Source organism: Barbatula barbatula (genome assembly GCF_947034865.1).
Source record: "Barbatula barbatula genome assembly, chromosome: 4".
In the NCBI taxonomy this organism is placed as follows: Eukaryota; Metazoa; Chordata; class Actinopteri; order Cypriniformes; family Nemacheilidae; genus Barbatula; species Barbatula barbatula.
This window is the reverse complement of record NC_136768.1, coordinates 11,588,551-11,607,473: the sequence shown is the minus strand read 5'-3', so window position 1 is coordinate 11,607,473 and position 18,923 is coordinate 11,588,551.

Sequence of the window (18,923 nt, the reverse complement as noted above, 5' to 3'; positions counted from 1 at the left end):
CGTGGGCGGCTGTTCTCCCTGGCTGCTCCGGAACGGGCAGCCATGGAGAAGTACCTCAATGATTCTCTAGCAGCGGGCATCATTCGTCCCTCTTCCTCTCCGGCTGGTGCGGGGTTCTTCTTCGTGAAGAAGAAAGATGGCTCATTGCGTCCCTGCATAGATTACAGAGGCCTCAATGACATAACCATTAAAAATCGGTATCCCCTACCGCTTATGTCATCGGCCTTTGAACTCTTGCAGGGAGCCAGGTTCTTCACGAAACTAGATCTCCGCAACGCCTACCATCTTGTCCGGATGAGGAAGGGGGATGAATGGAAGACTGCTTTCAATACTCCCACGGGGCATTTCGAGTACTTGGTTATGCCGTTTGGACTCTCTAATGCCCCTGCTGTCTTCCAGGCACTCGTCAATGACGTGCTGCGAGATATGATCAATAAGTTTATTTTTGTGTACCTGGATGACATTTTGATCTTTTCCCCTTCCCTCCAGGTGCACATTCAGCACGTCAGGCGAGTGCTCCAGCGCCTGCTGGAGAATCAACTTTTCGTGAAGGCTGAGAAGTGTGAGTTCAATGTCCAGTCACTTTCGTTCTTGGGACACATCATCTCACCAACGGGTATTTGTATGGATCCTGCCAAGGTGAGAGCGGTCTCTGACTGGCCGCCACCTACTTCCCGTAAAGCCTTACAACAGTTCCTGGGTTTTGCCAATTTTTATCGGCGATTCATTAGGAACTTCGGGCAGGTGGCGGCACCAATCTCTCTGCGTTGACCTCCACCAAGACGCCGTTCACGTGGACGGTTGCCGCGCAAGAGGCTTTTGGGGAGCTCAAGAGCAGGTTCGTCTCCGCACCTATTCTTATCTCCCCTGACCCGGCCCAGCCGTTTGTGGTGGAGGTCGATGCCTCGGAGGTGGGCGTTGGAGCGATTCTCTCCCAGGTATCCGCCGGTGATAAAAAATTACACCCTTGTGCTTATTTTTCTCACCGATTGTCTCCCACAGAACGAAATTACGATGTTGGCAATCGTGAGCTGTTGGCTGTCCGGTTGGCCCTGGAGGAGTGGCGCCACTGGTTGGAAGGAGCCACCATTCCCTTTGTTGTGTGGACCGACCACAAGAACCTGGAGTACATTCGGTCTGCCAAACGATTGAATTCCAGGCAGGCTCGCTGGGCCCTCTTTTTTGGGCGTTTTAACTTTACCCTCTCATACCGGCCGGGCTCAAAGAATGGCAAGCCTGACGCACTGTCACGATGTTTTACCCCCTCAGGGGATTCGCCCCTCATTGATACCATCTTACCGACTGATCGGGTGGTGGGGGCAATCTCCTGGGGAATCGAACAGCGGGTCAGGCGAGCTCTGGTCGGTGTTGAGGTGCCTCGGAAGTGCCCAGCGAGTCTTCTTTTTGTCCATGAGTCGGTCCGTTCTCATGTCCTTCACTGGGGCCACTCTTCCAGACTCACGTGCCATCCGGGAGCCAAGAGATCACTGGCTGCCATCCGCCAGCGGTTTTGGTGGCCGACTATGGCGGAGGATGTTCATCGGTTCGTGGGGGCGTGCTCTGTCTGTGCTCAAAACAGGACTTCCAGTCTACCTCCTTCCGGGCTACTCCAACCCCTTCCGGTCCCGTCCCGCCCCTGGTCTCATATTGCCCTGGACTTTGTGGTTGGTCTCCCACCTTCCAATGGCAATACGGTGGTCCTAACTGTCGTGGACCGCTTTTCTAAAGGGGTTCACTTCATTGCTCTTCCTAAACTCCCTTCTGCCAAGGAGACTGCCCAGGTGGTCATCGACCACGTCTTCCGGATTCACGGCCTTCCGGAGGACGTGGTCTCTGACAGGGGTCCGCAGTTTAGTTCACGGTTCTGGCGGGAGTTCTGCCGGCAGATTGGCGCGTCTGCCAGTCTGTCGTCAGGCTTTCATCCTCAGACCAATGGGCAGTCAGAGCGCGCCAACCAGGAGCTGGGTCGGATGCTCCGCTGCCTGGCCTCTCATAACCCTGCTTCTTGGAGCCAGCAGCACACATGGGCAGAATATGCTCACAACTCGTTGCCAGTATCGTCGACTGGGTTGTCTCCGTTCATGTGCTGTCTGGGGTATCAGCCTCCCCTGTTCCCTTCCCAGGTCCCGGAAGCGGCAGTCCCCTCAGCGGGGGCGTTTATTCGCCGCTGCCGCCTCACCTGGAGGAGGGCCAGGGAAGCGCTGATCCGTGCCAGGGATAGCGTTAAGCGTGGCGCAGATCGCCACCGGAGGAGGGCTCCCAGATACATCTGTGGACAACGGGTATGGCTCTCCACTAAAGACCTTCCCTTGCGGGTTCCGGCTCGCAAGTTGGCACCCCGCTTTATAGGGCCATATCCCATTGTCAAGGTTGTCAATCCGGTGGCGGTACGCCTTCGCTTGCCTAGGTCCTTGGGACGGGTTCATCCAGTGTTTCATGTGTCTAAGGTAAAGCCTGTTCTTCATTCTCCCCATTTACCTCCGGTGGTGTCTCCCATCTCTCCCCCACCTCCTCTGATCATTGATGGTGCCCCGGCCTTCAAGGTCAAGAAAATACTGGACTCCAGATGACGTGGACGGGGGTTCCAGTACTTGGTGGATTGGGAGGGGTATGGCCCTGAGGAGAGATGTTGGGTCCCGGCCCGGGATATCCTGGACCGTTCGCTCATCAAGGCCTTCCAACGCAGCCACGCCTACCCAATATTGGGCGCGTCGGGAGTCGCGCATAAGGGAGGGGGTAATGTCAGGACTCTGGTCTAATCCTCGCTCTGTCTTTCGTTTTACTCTCTTCTACGTGCGCTCACGCACAGCTGCTACCAATATCATTTCGCTCTCTTGCACACCTGTTCTCGCTTTGCTCGCTAATTTCTGACTGTTATAGTTGCTTCCGTCTTTCTGTTCCTTGCCAGTGTGTTTTGCTAATTATGCTGACCGCCTTGCCCTTGTACCATGGTACGTCTTGTCATTTGAATATACTGTGTACTAACCTTGTCTTCTGTCCAGTGTGTGCTCATCCGAGTTGGTGATCGCTGGTTAGAGCTCCTTGGACTGTTTCCCCGGTTTTTACTCCTGTCTGCCTGTTTACGAGTTGCTGCACCCCTTTGATAAAGTTCGCCCCTCGGTTTGACTATTGCCTGTCCCTCTTCTGAACTGTCATTGCCCCACTGGACTCTGTTCGCGGATCGACCGACCCCAGCCTTCTCGACTACCTCCGTATTTGACTATTTCCGAGCTTGGCTCGTGTGACTCATTTTGACTTTGTGCTTAATAAACTTTTATGTTCCTCCTGCTCTTGGGTCTCTCTCTCTCTCTCAGAGCGTGACAGTCAGAAACAAGATTTCTGAGCTGAAAACTGCATTTTGTGACAAAGTGCATCAGAGGATGATGAGAAAATCAGTTTTGAGAAAGAACACAGTTCATTACTGAAATGCCCTAGTTGAGCTGTAAGAATGTCAGAAACAAGATTTCTGAGCTGAAAACTGCATTTTGTGACAAAGTGCATCAGTGGATGATGAGAATGTCAGTTTTGACAAAGAACACTGTTCATTACTAAAATGCTCTAGTTGAGCTGTTAGAATGTCAGAAATCAACTTTCTGAGCTGAAAACTGCATTTTGTGACAAAGTGCATCAGAGGATGATGAGAAATTCAGTTTTGACAAAGAACACAGTTCATTACTGAAATGCTCTAATTGAGCTGTTAGAATGTCAGAAACAAGATTTCTGAGCTGAAAACTGCATTTTGTGACAAAGTGCATCAGAGGATGATGAGAAAATCAGTTTTGACAAAGAACACAGTTCATTACTGAAATGCTCTAGTTGAGCTGTTAGAATGTCAGAAACAAGATTTCTGAGCTGAAAACTGCATTTTGTGACAAAGTGCATCAGAGGATGATGAGAAAATCAGTTTTGACAAAGAACACAGTTCATTACTGAAATGCTCTAGTTGAGCTGTTAGAATGTCAGAAAAGAGCTTTCTGAGCTGAAAACTGCATTTTGCGACAAAGTGCATCAGTGGATGATGAGAATGTCAGTTTTGACAAAGAACACTGTTCATTACTAAAATAGTCTAATTGAGCTGTTAGAATGTCAGAAACAAGCTTTCTGAGCTGATAACTGCACTTTGTGAAAAAGTGCATCAGTGGATGATGAGAATGTCAGTTTTGACAAAGAACACTGTTCATTACTAAAATGCTCTAATTGAGCTGTTAGAATGTCAAAAACAAGATTTCTGAGCTGAAAACTGCATTTTGTGACAAAGTGCATCAGAGGATGATGAGAAAATCAGTTTTGACAAGGAACACAGTTCATTACTGAAATGCTCTAATTGAGCTGTTAGAATGTCAGAAACAAGCTTTCTGAGCTGAAAACTTTCTGAGCTGAAAACTCTCATCAAACTCAGTGGATGATGAGAAATTCAGTTTTGACAAAGAACCCTGTTCATTACAAAAATGCTCTAACTGAGCTGTTAGAATGTCAGAAACAAGCTTTCTGAGCTGATAACTGCACTTTGTGACAAAAGTGCATCAGGGGATGATGAGAAAGTCAGTTTTGACAAAGAACACTGTTCATCACTGAAATGCTCTAATTGATCTGTTAGAATGTCAGAAACAAGCTTTCTGAGCTGAAAACTGCATTTTGTCAAAAAAGGCATCAGTGGATGATGAGAAAATCAGTTTTGACAAAGAACACAGTTCATTACTGAAATGCTCTAGTTGAGCTGATAGAATATCAGAAACGAGCTTTCTGAGCTGAAAACTGCATTTTGTGACAAAGTGCATCCGAGGATGATGAGAAAATCAGTTTTGACAAAGAACACAGTTCATTACTGAAATGCTCTAGTTGAGCTGTTAGAATGTCAGAAACAAGCTTTCTGAGCTGATAACTGCACTTTGTAACAAAGTGCATCAGGGGATAATGAGAAAGTCAGTTTTGACAAAGAACACTGTTCATCACTGAAATGCTCTAGTTGAGCTGTTAGAATGTCAGAAACGAGCTTTCTGAGCTGAAAACTGCATTTTGTCAAAAAAGGCATCAGTGGATGATGAGAATAACAGTTTTGACAATGAACTGTTCATTACTAAAATGCTCTAATTGAGCTGTTAGAATGTCAGAAACAAGCTTTCTGAGCTGAAAACTGCATTTTTGTGAAAAAGGGCATCAGTGGATGATGAGAAATTCAGTTTTGACAAAGAACACCGTTCATTACTAAAATGCTCTAATTGAGCTGTTAGAATGTCAGAAACAAGATTTCTGAGCTGAAAACTGCATTTTGTGACAAAGTGCATCCGAGGATGATGAGAAAATCAGTTTTGACAAAGAACACAGTTCATTACTGAAATGCTCTAGTTGAGCTGTTAGAATGTCAGAAACAAGCTTTCTGAGCTGATAACTGCACTTTGTAACAAAGTGCATCAGGGGATAATGAGAAAGTCAGTTTTGACAAAGAACACTGTTCATCACTGAAATGCTCTAGTTGAGCTGTTAGAATGTCAGAAACGAGCTTTCTGAGCTGAAAACTGCATTTTGTCAAAAAAGGCATCAGTGGATGATGAGAATAACAGTTTTGACAATGAACTGTTCATTACTAAAATGCTCTAATTGAGCTGTTAGAATGTCAGAAACAAGCTTTCTGAGCTGAAAACTGCATTTTTGTGAAAAAAGGCATCAGTGGATGATGAGAAATTCAGTTTTGACCAAGAACCCTGTTCATTACAAAAATGCTCTAATTGAGCTGTTAGAATGTCAGAAACAAGCTTTCTGAGCTGAAAAATGCATTTTGTAAAAAAGGCATCAGTGGATGATGAGAAATTCAGTTTTGACAAAGAACACAGTTCATTACTGAAATGCTCTAGTTGAGCTGTTAGAATATCAGAAACGAGCTTTCTGAGCTGAAAACTGCATTTTGTGACAAAGTGCATCAGTGGATGATGAGAATGTCAGTTTTGACAAAGAACACTGTTCATTACTAAAATGCTCTAATTGAGCTGGTAGACTGTCAGAAACAAGCTTTCTGAGCTGAAATCTGCATTTTGTGACAAAGTGCATCAGAAGATGATGAGAAAATCAGTTTTGACAAAGAACACAGTTCATTTCTGAAATGCCCTAGTTGATCTGTAAGAATGTCAGAAACAAGATTTCTGAGCTGAAAACTGCATTTTGTGACAAAGCACATCAGTGGATGATGAGAATGTCAGTTTTGACAAAGAACACTGTTCATTACTAAAATGCTCTAATTGAGCTGTTAGAATGTCAGAAACAAGATTTCTGAGCTGAAAACTGCATTTTGTGACAAAGTGCATCAGAGGATGATGAGAAAATCAGTTTTGACAAAGAACACAGTTCATTACTGAAATGCTCTAATTGAGCTGTTAGAATGTCAGAAACAAGCTTTCTGAGCTGAAAACTTTCTGAGCTGAAAACTCTCATCAAACTCAGTGGATGATGAGAAATTCAGTTTTGACAAAGAACACAGTTCATTACTGAAATGCTCTAATTGAGCTGTTAGAATGTCAGAAACCAGATTTCTGAGCTGAAAACTGCATTTTGTGACAAAGTGCATCAGAGGATGATGAGAAAATCAGTTTTGACAAAGAACACAGTTCATTACTGAAATGCTCTAGTTGAGCTGTTAGAATGTCAGAAACAAGATTTCTGAGCTGAAAACTGCATTTTGTGACAAAGTGCATCAGAGGATGATGAGAAAATCAGTTTTGACAAAGAACACAGTTCATTACTGAAATGCTCTAGTTGAGCTGTTAGAATATCAGAAACGAGCTTTCTGAGCTGAAAACTGCATTTTGCGACAAAGTGCATCAGTGGATGATGAGAATGTCAGTTTTGACAAAGAACACTGTTCATTACTAAAATAGTCTAATTGAGCTGTTAGAATGTCAGAAACAAGCTTTCTGAGCTGATAACTGCACTTTGTGACAAAGTGCATCAGTGGATGATGAGAATTTGAGTTTTGACAAAGAACACTGTTCATTACTAAAATGCTCTAATTGAGCTGTTAGAGTGTCAAAAACAAGATTTCTGAGCTGAAAACTGCATTTTGTGACAAAGTGCATCAGAGGATGATGAGAAAATCAGTTTTGACAAAGAACACAGTTCATTACTGAAATGCTCTAATTGAGCTGTTAGAATGTCAGAAACAAGCTTTCTGAGCTGAAAACTTTCTGAGCTGAAAACTCTCATCAAACTCAGTGGATGATGAGAAATTCAGTTTTGACAAAGAACCCTGTTCATTACAAAAATGCTCTAACTGAGCTGTTAGAATGTCAGAAACAAGCTTTCTGAGCTGATAACTGCACTTTGTGACAAAAGTGCATCAGGGGATGATGAGAAAGTCAGTTTTGACAAAGAACACTGTTCATCACTGAAATGCTCTAATTGATCTGTTAGAATGTCAGAAACAAGCTTTCTGAGCTGAAAACTGCATTTTGTCAAAAAAGGCATCAGTGGATGATGAGAAAATCAGTTTTGACAAAGAACACAGTTCATTACTGAAATGCTCTAGTTGAGCTGATAGAATATCAGAAACGAGCTTTCTGAGCTGAAAACTGCATTTTGTGACAAAGTGCATCCGAGGATGATGAGAAAATCAGTTTTGACAAAGAACACAGTTCATTACTGAAATGCTCTAGTTGAGCTGTTAGAATGTCAGAGACAAGCTTTCTGAGCTGATAACTGCACTTTGTAACAAAGTGCATCAGGGGATAATGAGAAAGTCAGTTTTGACAAAGAACACTGTTCATCACTGAAATGCTCTAGTTGAGCTGTTAGAATGTCAGAAACGAGCTTTCTGAGCTGAAAACTGCATTTTGTCAAAAAAGGCATCAGTGGATGATGAGAATAACAGTTTTGACAATGAACTGTTCATTACTAAAATGCTCTAATTGAGCTGTTAGAATGTCAGAAACAAGCTTTCTGAGCTGAAAACTGCATTTTTGTGAAAAAGGGCATCAGTGGATGATGAGAAATTCAGTTTTGACAAAGAACACCGTTCATTACTAAAATGCTCTAATTGAGCTGTTAGAATGTCAGAAACAAGCTTTCTGAGCTGATAACTGCACTTTGTAACAAAGTGCATCAGGGGATAATGAGAAAGTCAGTTTTGACAAAGAACACTGTTCATCACTGAAATGCTCTAGTTGAGCTGTTAGAATGTCAGAAACGAGCTTTCTGAGCTGAAAACTGCATTTTGTCAAAAAAGGTATCAGTGGATGATGAGAATAACAGTTTTGACAATGAACTCTTCATTACTAAAATGCTCTAATTGAGCTGTTAGAATGTCAGAAACAAGCTTTCTGAGCTGAAAACTGCATTTTTGTGAAAAAAGGCATCAGTGGATGATGAGTAATTCAGTTTTGACCAAGAACCCTGTTCATTACAAAAATGCTCTAATTGAGCTGTTAGAATGTCAGAAACAAGCTTTCTGAGCTGAAAAATGCATTTTGTAAAAAAGGCATCAGTGAATGATGAGAAATTCAGTTTTGACAAAGAACACAGTTCATTACTGAAATGCTCTAGTTGAGCTGTTAGAATATCAGAAACAAGCTTTCTGAGCTGAAAACTGCATTTTGTGACAAAGTGCATCAGTGGATGATGAGAATGTCAGTTTTGACAAAGAACACTGTTCATTACTAAAATGCTCTAATTGAGCTGGTAGAATGTCAGAAACAAGCTTTCTGAGCTGAAAACTGCATTTTGTGACAAAGTGCATCAGAAGATGATGAGAAAATCAGTTTTGACAAAGAACACAGTTCATTTCTGAAATGCCCTAGTTGATCTGTAAGAATGTCAGAAACAAGATTTCTGAGTTGAAAACTGCATTTTGTGACAAAGCACATCAGTGGATGATGAGAATGTCAGTTTTGACAAAGAACACTGTTCATTACTAAAATGCTCTAGTTGAGCTGTTAGAATGTCAGAAACAAGATTTCTGAGCTGAAAACTGCATTTTGTCACAAAGTGCATCAGAGGATGATGAGAAAATCAGTTTTGACAAAGAACACAGTTCATTACTGAAATGCTCTAATTGAGCTGTTAGAATGTCAGAAACAAGCTTTCTGAGCTGAAAACTTTCTGAGCTGAAAACTCTCATCAAACTCAGTGGATGATGAGAAATTCAGTTTTGACAAAGAACCCTGTTCATTACAAAAATGCTCTAACTGAGCTGTTAGAATGTCAGAAACAAGCTTTCTGAGCTGATAACTGCACTTTGTGACAAAAGTGCATCAGGGGATGATGAGAAAGTCAGTTTTGACAAAGAACACTGTTCATCACTGAAATGCTCTAATTGATCTGTTAGAATGTCAGAAACAAGCTTTCTGAGCTGAAAACTGCATTTTGTCAAAAAAGGCATCAGTGGATGATGAGAAAATCAGTTTTGACAAAGAACACAGTTCATTACTGCAATGCTCTAGTTGAGCTGATAGAATATCAGAAACGAGCTTTCTGAGCTGAAAACTGCATTTTGTGACAAAGTGCATCAGTGGATGATGAGAATGTCAGTTTTGACAAAGAACACCGTTCATTACTAAAATGCTCTAATTGAGCTGTTAGAATGTCAGAAACAAGATTTCTGAGCTGAAAACTGCATTTTGTGACAAAGTGCATCCGAGGATGATGAGAAATTCAGTTTTGACAAAGAACTGTTAGGACTCTGTCCTTCCTGTCTCGAGCTTTCTAGCTCCCTGGGCAGAGTCATGACATTGCCACGTCTTTCGGGTTTCTGTTGTGTTATGTGTGGAGACATGTGGCTTTATGTTGTTACTTAATGCCACGTGTCTTCCTGTTATGTCTCTCAGCCCCACCCTCCTATCTCCTGTAATTTTATTAGGGTTTCATTCCCATCGTCTGTTTTGTAATTCACCTCGTTAGGGTTTCATTCCCATCAGCTGTCACCACTCTCCCCATGTAATCACTCCTCGTTAGTGTCTCCCTTTATATGGTCTCAGTTTCTCTCTGTTCAGTGTTGGTGCATTATCTATTGTCTTTGTCTTATATTGGTTGTCTAATGTGGATGTCAATGTTGAGCTGTGACTGGGGATTACACGACTCCAGGCAAATAGTTTGTGGACTTATTATTTTATTATTAAGGACTTTGTTTCCTTTTGTCCCCCTCGTTGGAGGTGTTTGTTTTTTCTAGTGTTTTTGTTCATGTTTACCCCCTTGCGGGTGTTTTATTTAATAAACATTTTTTGTTATACCTTCGTCTGCCTGCATCTGGGTTCTGTCCAAAACCATTTCGTGACAGAATGCACCAACCCATAAGAACCCAGCAGGCGGCGATTTTCCCTGCAAGACCTCGCCAGCCTGGTCCCCTCTACAGCATTCGCCAGGGGAACATGGACCGGGACGAGTACCTGGACAGGTTCCTGGAAGCCGCAGTGGAGGAGCTCTTCGGGGAGGAAGAGGTGACGGCGGCGTTCAACAGCGGACTGAGGGTCCCCCTATCCCCTGCGGAGATGAGGAGGCTGAGACCGCTTGGCTTCGAGGGTGTGCTCCAGTTCGCCATGAGCCGACCGGAGCCCAGTGTCTCCGTCTGTCCGAGGTTGTCTTCTCCGTTGGGCCCCATCCCCGAGGATCACACCCTGGAGCTTGGGGTGGTGACCACCACCGCACCATCAGCCTCGGACCCTGCAACCTCTTCACCACCTACCAGTCTTCAGGGCAAGCGTGGAAGGAGAGAGTCCTGGGGGTCCTCTTCGGAGGCCTCCAACGCGGAGCCAGCCCCGTCCTTCACCTCCTTCCTCCAGCCGACTACCAGGAGATTGGCTCGGCAGAAGAGGAAGAGGCAACGGAGGGGGGCACGTAACCCAGCCCAGCCGGCGCTCCTGCCGGTTCTCCAGCCGGGGTCACAGCCAGCGATCCAGCAGGCGTCAGGACCTGCCTCTCCGCAGGCGTCAGGACCTGCCTCTCCGCAGGCGTCAGGACCTGCCTCTCCGCAGGCGTCAGGACCTGCCTCTCCGCAGGCGTCAGGACCTGCCTCTCCGCAGGCGTCAGGACCTGCCTCTCCGCAGGCGTCAGGACCTGCCTCTCCGCAGGCGTCAGGACCTGCCTCTCCGCAGGCGTCAGGACCTGCCTTTCCGCAGGCGTCAGGACCTGCCTTTCCGCAGGCGTCAGGACCTGCCCTTCCGCAGGCGGCCGGACCTGCCCTTCCGCAGGCGGCCGGACCTGCCCTTCCGCAGGCGGCCGGACCTGCCCTTCCGCAGGCGGGCGGACCTGCCCTTCAGCAGGCGGGCGGACCTGCCCTTCAGCAGGCACCCGGACCTGCCCTTCAGCAGGCACCCGGACCTGCCCTTCAGCAGGCACCCGGACCTGCCCTTCAGCAGGCACCCGGACCTGCCCTTCCGCAGGCGGCCTTCCGGCTGGTGCCTCAGCCAGTTCTCCGGCCGGCATCACCTCAAACTTTTTTCCCCCTTGGACACACACCTCTCCCTAGCCCCTTCAAGTCCCCGCCGGTCTCGTCCGGTTGCTTCAAGTCCCCGCCGGTCTCGTCCGGTTGCTTCAAGTCCCCGCCGGTCTCGTCCGGTTGCTTCAAGTCCCCGCCGGTTTCGTCCGGTTGCTTCAAGTCCCCGCCGGTCTCGTCCGGTTGCTTCAAGTCCCCGCCGGTCTCGTCCGGTTGCTTCAAGTCCCCGCCGGTCTCGTCCGGCTGCTTCAAGTCCCCGCCGGTCTCGTCCGGCTGCTTCAAGTCCCCGCCGGTCTCGTCCGGTTGCTTCAAGTCCCCGCCGGTCTCGTCCGGTTGCTTCAAGTCCCCGCCGGTCTCGTCCGGTTGCTTCAAGTCCCCGCCGGTCTCGTCCGGTTGCTTCAAGTCCCCGCCGGTCTCGTCCGGTTGCTTCAAGTCCCCGCCGGTCTCGTCCGGTTGCTTCAAGTCCCCTCAACCTGTCCCACCCTTTTCTGGTGTCCCCAAGGTTTGGCCTCCCATTCCCCCACCCCCCCTCCCATGTTTGTTGTTTTTGTTGACCCACCCGAACCCCTTCATAGCCTCCCTTATGTTCCCCTTAGTTTGTTCTGTGTTGTGCTTGTGGTGTTTGTCTTTGTGCTTTGGTGTTTTGGCCCGCTGAAGTTTCTCCCTTGAGACGCCACGGGGCGTTTCTGGGGGCGGGGGTAATGTTAGGACTCTGTCCTTCCTGTCTCGAGCTTTCTAGCTCCCTGGGCAGAGTCATGACATTGCCACGTCTTTCGGGTTTCTGTTGTGTTATGTGTGGAGACATGTGGCTTTATGTTGTTACTTAATGCCACGTGTCTTCCTGTTATGTCTCTCAGCCCCACCCTCCTATCTCCTGTAATTTTATTAGGGTTTCATTCCCATCGTCTGTTTTGTAATTCACCTCGTTAGGGTTTCATTCCCATCAGCTGTCACCACTCTCCCCATGTAATCACTCCTCGTTAGTGTCTCCCTTTATATGGTCTCAGTTTCTCTCTGTTCAGTGTTGGTGCATTATCTATTGTCTTTGTCTTATATTGGTTGTCTAATGTGGATGTCAATGTTGAGCTGTGACTGGGGATTACACGACTCCAGGCAAATAGTTTGTGGACTTATTATTTTATTATTAAGGACTTTGTTTCCTTTTGTCCCCCTCGTTGGAGGTGTTTGTTTTTTCTAGTGTTTTTGTTCATGTTTACCCCCTTGCGGGTGTTTTATTTAATAAACATTTTTTGTTATACCTTCGTCTGCCTGCATCTGGGTTCTGTCCAAAACCATTTCGTGACAAGAACACAGTTCATTACTGAAATGCTCTAGTTGAGCTGTTAGAATATCAGAAACGAGCTTTCTGAGCTGAAAACTGCATTTTGTGACAAAGTGCATCAGTGGATGATGAGAATGTCAGTTTTGACAAAGAACACTGTTCATTACTAAAATGCTCTAATTGAGCTGGCAGAATGTCAGAAACAAGCTTTCTGAGCTGAAAACTGCATTTTGTGACAAAGTGCATCAGAAGATGATGAGAAAATCAGTTTTGACAAAGAACACAGTTCATTTCTGAAATGCCCTAGTTGATCTGTAAGAATGTCAGAAACAAGATTTCTGAGCTGAAAACTGCATTTTGTGACAAAGCACATCAGTGGATGATGAGAAATTCAGTTTTGACTAAGAACACAGTTCATTACTGAAATGCTCTAATTGAGCTGTTAGAATGTCAGAAACAAGATTTCTGAGCTGAAAACTGCATTTTGTGACAAACTGCATTAGAGGATGATGAGTAAATCAGTTTTGACAAAGAACACAGTTCATACTGAAATGCTCTAGTTGAGCTGTTAGAGTGTCAGAAACGAGCTTTCTGAGCTGAAAACTGCATTTTGTGACAAAGTGCATCAGAGGATGATGAGAAATTCAGTTTTGACAAAGAACACAGTTCATTACTGAAATGCTCTAATTGAGCTGTTAGAATGTCAGAAACAAGATTTCTGAGCTGAAAACTGCATTTTGTGACAAAGTGCATCAGAGGATGATGAGAAAATCAGTTTTGACAAAGAACACAGTTCATTACTGAAATGCTCTAGTTGAGCTGTTAGAATGTCAGAAACGAGCTTTCTGAGCTGAAAACTGCATTTTGCGACAAAGTGCATCAGTGGATGATGAGAAAGTCAGTTTTGACAAAGAACACTGTTCATCACTGAAATGCTCTAGTTGAGCTGTTAGAATGTCAGAAACGAGCTTTCTGAGCTGAAAACTGCATTTTGTCAAAAAAGGCATCAGTTGATGATGAGAATAACAGTTTTGACAATGAACTCTTCATTACTAAAATGCTCTAATTGAGCTGTTAGAATGTCAGAAACAAGCTTTCTGAGCTGAAAACTGCATTTTTGTGAAAAAAGGCATCAGTGGATGATGAGAAATTCAGTTTTGACCAAGAACCCTGTTCATTACAAAAATGCTCTAATTGAGCTGTTAGAATGTCAGAAACAAGCTTTCTGAGCTGAAAACTGCATTTTGTAAAAAAGGCATCAGTGGATGATGAGAAATTCAGTTTTGACAAAGAAAACAGTTCATTACTGAAATGCTCTAGTTGAGCTGTTAGAATATCAGAGACGAGCTTTCTGAGCTGAAAACTGCATTTTGCGACAAAGTGCATCAGTGGATGATGAGAATGTCAGTTTTAACAAAGAACACAGTTCATTACTGAAATGCTCTAGTTGAGCTGATAGAATATCAGAAACGAGCTTTCTGAGCTGAAAACTGCATTTTGTGACAAAGTGCATCAGTGGATGATGAGAATGTCAGTTTTGACAAAGAACACCGTTCATTACTAAAATGCTCTAATTGAGCTGTTAGAATGTCAGAAACGAGCTTTCTGAGCTGAAAACTGCATTTTGTCAAAAAAGGCATCAGTTGATGATGAGAATAACAGTTTTGACAATGAACTCTTCATTACTAAAATGCTCTAATTGAGCTGTTAGAATGTCAGAAACAAGCTTTCTGAGCTGAAAACTGCATTTTTGTGAAAAAAGGCATCAGTGGATGATGAGAAATTCAGTTTTGACCAAGAACCCTGTTCATTACAAAAATGCTCTAATTGAGCTGTTAGAATGTCAGAAACAAGCTTTCTGAGCTGAAAACTGCATTTTGTAAAAAAGGCATCAGTGGATGATGAGAAATTCAGTTTTGACAAAGAACACAGTTCATTACTGAAATGCTCTAGTTGAGCTGTTAGAATATCAGAGACGAGCTTTCTGAGCTGAAAACTGCATTTTGTGACAAAGTGCATCAGTGGATGATGAGAATGTCAGTTTTAACAAAGAACACAGTTCATTACTGAAATGCTGTAGTTGAGCTGATAGAATATCAGAAACGAGCTTTCTGAGCTGAAAACTGCATTTTGTGACAAAGTGCATCAGTGGATGATGAGAATGTCAGTTTTGACAAAGAACACCGTTCATTACTAAAATGCTCTAATTGAGCTGTTAGAATGTCAGAAACAAGATTTCTGAGCTGAAAACTGCATTTTGTGACAAAGTGCATCCGAGGATGATGAGAAAATCAGTTTTGACAAAGAACACAGTTCATTACTGAAATGCTCTAGTTGAGCTGTTAGAATGTCAGAAACAAGCTTTCTGAGCTGATAACTGCACTTTGTAACAAAGTGCATCAAGGGATAATGAGAAAGTCAGTTTTGACAAAGAACACTGTTCATCACTGAAATGCTCTAGTTGAGCTGTTAGAATGTCAGAAACGAGCTTTCTGAGCTGAAAACTGCATTTTGTCAAAAAAGGCATCAGTGGATGATGAGAATAACAGTTTTGACAGTGAACTGTTCATTACTAAAATGCTCTAATTGAGCTGTTAGAATGTCAGAAACAAGCTTTCTGAGCTGAAAACTGCATTTTTGTGAAAAAAGGCATCAGTGGATGATGAGAAATTCAGTTTTGACCAAGAACCCTGTTCATTACAAAAATGCTCTAATTGAGCTGTTAGAATGTCAGAAACAAGCTTTCTGAGCTGAAAAATGCCTTTTGTAAAAAAGGCATCAGTGGATGATGAGTAAATCAGTTTTGACAAAGAACACAGTTCATTACTGAAATGCTCTAGTTGAGCTGTTAGAATGTCAGAAACGAGCTTTCTGAGCTGAAAACTGCATTTTGTGACAAAGTGCATCAGTGGATGATGAGAATGGCAGTTTTGACAAAGAACACTGTTCATTACTAAAATGCTCTAATTGAGCTGTTAGAATGTCAGAAACAAGATTTCTGAGCTGAAAACTGCATTTTGTGACAAAAGTGCATCAGAGGATGATGAGAAAATCAGTTTTGACAAAGAACACAGTTCATTACTGAAATGCTCTAATTGAGCTGTTAGAATGTCAGAAACAAGCTTTCTGAGCTGAAAACTTTCTGAGCTGAAAACTCTCATCAAACTCAGTGGATGATGAGAAATTCAGTTTTGACAAAGAACCCTGTTCATTACAAAAATGCTCTAATTGAGCTGTTAGAATGTCAGAAACAAGCTTTCTGAGCTGATAACTGCACTTTGTGACAAAAGTGCATCAGGGGATGATGAGAAAGTCAGTTTTGACAAAGAACACTGTTCATCACTGAAATGCTCTAATTGATCTGTTAGAATGTCAGAAACAAGCTTTCTGAGCTGAAAACTGCATTTTGTCAAAAAAGGCATCAGTGGATGATGAGAAAATCAGTTTTGACAAAGAACACAGTTCATTACTGAAATGCTCTAGTTGAGCTGATAGAATATCAGAAATGAGCTTTCTGAGCTGAAAACTGCATTTTGTGACAAAGTGCATCAGTGGATGATGAGAATGTCAGTTTTGACAAAGAACACCGTTCATTACTAAAATGCTCTAATTGAGCTGTTAGAATGGCAGAAACAAGATTTCTGAGCTGAAAACTGCATTTTGTGACAAAGTGCATCAGAGGATGATGAGAAAATCAGTTTTTACAAAGAACACAGTTCATTACTGAAATGCTCTAGTTGAGCTGTTAGAATGTCAGAAACAAGCTTTCTGAGCTGATAACTGCACTTTGTAACAAAGTGCATCAGGGGATGATGAGAAAGTCAGTTTTGACAAAGAACACTGTTCATCACTGAAATGCTCTAGTTGAGCTGTTAGAATGTCAGAAACGAGCTTTCTGAGCTGAAAACTGCATTTTGTCAAAAAAGGCATCAGTGGATGATGAGAATAACAGTTTTGACAATGAACTGTTCATTACTAAAATGCTCCAATTGAGCTGTTAGAATGTCAGAAACAAGCTTTCTGAGCTGAGAACTGCATTTTGTGACAAAGTGCATCAGTGGATGATGAGAATGTCAGTTTTGACAAAGAACACTGGTCATTACTAAAATGCTCTAATTGAGCTGGTAGAATGTCAGAAACAAGCTTTCTGAGCTGAAAACTGCATTTTGTAAAAAAGGCATCAGTGGATGATGAGAAATTCAGTTTTGACAAAGAACACATTTCAATACTGAAATGCTCTAGTTGAGCTGTAAGAATGTCAGAAACGAGCTTTCTGAGCTGAAAACTGCATTTTGTCAAAAAAGGCATCAGTGGATGATGAGAAAATCAGTTTTGACAAAGAACACTGTTCATCACTGAAATGCTCTAGTTGAGCTGTTAGAATGTCAGAAACGAGCTTTCTGAGCTGAAAACTGCATTTTGTCAAAAAAGGCATCAGTTGATGATGAGAATAACAGTTTTGACAATGAACTCTTCATTACTAAAATGCTCTAATTGAGCTGTTAGAATGTCAGAAACAAGCTTTCTGAGCTGAAAACTGCATTTTTGTGAAAAAAGGCATCAGTGGATGATGAGAAATTCAGTTTTGACCAAGAACCCTGTTCATTACAAAAATGCTCTAATTGAGCTGTTAGAATGTCAGAAACAAGCTTTCTGAGCTGAAAACTGCATTTTGTAAAAAAGGCATCAGTGGATGATGAGAAATTCAGTTTTGACAAAGAAAACAGTTCATTACTGAAATGCTCTAGTTGAGCTGTTAGAATATCAGAGACGAGCTTTCTGAGCTGAAAACTGCATTTTGTGACAAAGTGCATCAGTGGATGATGAGAATGTCAGTTTTAACAAAGAACACAGTTCATTACTGAAATGCTCTAGTTGAGCTGATAGAATATCAGAAACGAGCTTTCTGAGCTGAAAACTGCATTTTGTGACAAAGTGCATCAGTGGATGATGAGAATGTCAGTTTTGACAAAGAACACCGTTCATTACTAAAATGCTTTAATTGAGCTGTTAGAATGTCAGAAACGAGCTTTCTGAGCTGAAAACTGCATTTTGTCAAAAAAGGCATCAGTTGATGATGAGAATAACAGTTTTGACAATGAACTCTTCATTACTAAAATGCTCTAATTGAGCTGTTAGAATGTCAGAAACAAGCTTTCTGAGCTGAAAACTGCATTTTTGTGAAAAAAGGCATCAGTGGATGATGAGAAATTCAGTTTTGACCAAGAACCCTGTTCATTACAAAAATGCTCTAATTGAGCTGTTAGAATGTCAGAAACAAGCTTTCTGAGCTGAAAACTGCATTTTGTAAAAAAGGCATCAGTGGATGATGAGAAATTCAGTTTTGACAAAGAACACAGTTCATTACTGAAATGCTCTAGTTGAGCTGTTAGAATATCAGAGACGAGCTTTCTGAGCTGAAAACTGCATTTTGTGACAAAGTGCATCAGTGGATGATGAGAATGTCAGTTTTAACAAAGAACACAGTTCATTACTGAAATGCTGTAGTTGAGCTGATAGAATATCAGAAACGAGCTTTCTGAGCTGAAAACTGCATTTTGTGACAAAGTGCATCAGTGGATGATGAGAATGTCAGTTTTGACAAAGAACACTGATCATTACTAAAATGCTCTAATTGAGCTGTTAGAATGTCAGAAACAAGATTTCTGAGCTGAAAACTGCATTTTGTGACAAAGTGCATCCGAGGATGATGAGAAAATCAGTTTTGACAAAGAACACAGTTCATTACTGAAATGCTCTAGTTGAGCTGTTAGAATGTCAGAAACAAGCTTTCTGAGCTGATAACTGCACTTTGTAACAAAGTGCATCAGGGGATAATGAGAAAGTCAGTTTTGACAAAGAACACTGTTCATCACTGAAATGCTCTAGTTGAGCTGTTAGAATGTCAGAAACGAGCTTTCTGAGCTGAAAACTGCATTTTGTCAAAAAAGGCATCAGTGGATGATGAGAATAACAGTTTTGACAGTGAACTGTTCATTACTAAAATGCTCTAATTGAGCTGTTAGAATGTCAGAAACAAGCTTTCTGAGCTGAAAACTGCATTTTTGTGAAAAAAGGCATCAGTGGATGATGAGAAATTCAGTTTTGACCAAGAACCCTGTTCATTACAAAAATGCTCTAATTGAGCTGTTAGAATGTCAGAAACAAGCTTTCTGAGCTGAAAAATGCCTTTTGTAAAAAAGGCATCAGTGGATGATGAGTAAATCA